A 1,963-nucleotide genomic window follows, 5' to 3' on the forward strand; every position below is an offset into this window, starting at 1 on the left:
CTTGAAGTAAAGGCCTGGGTACTGTGGCTAGCACATTATCAGTTGAGCCACAGTGCCACTTCAGGCTTTTTCCTATTTATGTGGTACTGAGGAATTGAACCCAAGGCTTTATTCATGCTAGGCAAGCACTCTACCACTAGGCCACACTTCTAGCCCAGAAGATTTTTCATTCATTCATTCATTCATTCATTCATTCATTATGGGGAGGTCATGGGGCTTAAACTTTGCCTGGGCATGCATTGTCCCTGAGCTCTTCAGCTCAAGGCTACCACCCTACCCTTGAGCCAGGCCCCACTTCCCGTTTTCTAGAGGTTAATTGGAGATAAGAGTCTCAGGTCCTTTTGTGCCTGGTCTGGCTTTGAACCTTAATCCTCAGATCTCAGCCTCCTGAGTAGCTAGGACTACAGGCGTGAGTCACTGTGCCTGGCTACTTGCATTTATTTTATGCCATAAGGTTTTGTTTCTTCTGTTTCTTCTGGGATACCTTTTTCTTCTGTGCAACTTCCCCTTCTGGTTCAGGAACAACTTGCTCCTTTTCTGTAAGGATGTTTTCAGGGTGGCACGGGGAGCTCTTGTATGGATTAATCTCAGCATGGACTCTGTTCTCCTGGACCAGGGAGTCCACAGCTAAACCCTTCTTTTCCGCATCACTCTCTGCCTTCTTAAGCATGTATAGCAGAAACTCAGCACTCTTTTTGGGCCACTGACCCTGTGTCCAACCCCACTGTTTGGCCAACTCCACCATTGTAACATCAGAATGTCTTTTAGATACTTTGCAGAAGCTTTTTGGATATGCATACCCTTGGTGGCCGGGGCTGTTTCTCTCGTATTCTTAAAGTGAACACGGAGATTTAATCCTTTTGACATGCATGCTTTTGGAGGGTTTTCTGGCTCTAGAGAGAAGCGAACCATTTTCTCCGGTCACCTCAGGCTGCTTACAGGAAGAGAAAAGAACCTATTCTTAAATTATAAAATTAATATATATGTGGTTCTGTATCCCATATCCAACTGTACAAGTTGCCAAATAATTTGCCAAATCAATCAGTTAAGAATGATGCCTTAAATATGGCTGAAATGAGAAAAATATAAAATCAGCCTCACTCATGATAAAATGAGTTACATTAGCAATTATGATGTTATTCATAATGTCGATTCTTTCACAGGCATTGACTATTCAGATTCCATAGACAATAAATATATGGAGTCATCTTGATTATTTTTAATGAGTCTTTTAAACTAATAAGGAACCTGCTGTTTCAGGAGTTTGTGAACATCTCTGAAGTGAGTAAAAATGAGTGCTTTTAATAAATGAGGAAAACAATAGTGGTAACAGTTTCAGCCAAAATGACTTAATAAATATAAACAAAGAGTAAAATTGTGACTATTTCTATGATGACTCAGTAGCTATGAGTTAGTATTTGTTTTGTGAATAGCAATTTCATCCATAAAAGTCTTATTCATTTCTATTTCATTTTGTACTATGTGACATGCTTCCATTTAAATTTGTTTTAAATATCTCAAAAATGTCTGTACAAATGATCCATTTGCAGGCTTTTTGCCTATTAAAAATCGAAAAAAAAACAGTGACACCAGTAATGTAATGAGAGCATTATTCATAGGCTTCTCTCATTAGTTGAATATCTGACTACTTACTTCATAGTACTTACTGTTCAAAGTAACTGGGTAGAGGACCAGCCAACAAGATGAAGAGAAGCAGGACTCAGAAAGAATGCAGACAAGATACCATGAGGCATTCATAAATGCTATAAAAGTTCCACTTGGATGGCTCAAGCTTTCTAACCATGTAAGTATATAAGTCTCATTAATAGGACTATGTTGAGCAAATAAGACTATTATGAACATATGCTTGGGTTATAGAGTCTGAAGAGGATAGAGATCTGATCTAACAAATGGGGAAGAAGGAGGTGAAAAAAAAAATTCCTGCCTATACAACATTAACTGT

The 1,963-nt window shown here is 38.7% G+C and overlaps 1 pseudogene; it reads right to left on the reverse strand.

Annotated features, from left to right (window-relative positions):
• Nucleotides 1-442: 442 nt before the first annotated feature.
• Nucleotides 443-912, reverse strand: LOC150047376 (large ribosomal subunit protein uL22 pseudogene; annotated as a pseudogene).
• Nucleotides 913-1,963: the final 1,051 nt, after the last annotated feature.

The sequence above is a fragment of the Megascapheus bottae genome, chromosome 23 (assembly GCF_031878675.1).
Source record: "Megascapheus bottae isolate mThoBot1 chromosome 23, mThoBot2.hap1, whole genome shotgun sequence".
Taxonomy (NCBI): Eukaryota; Metazoa; Chordata; class Mammalia; order Rodentia; family Geomyidae; genus Megascapheus; species Megascapheus bottae.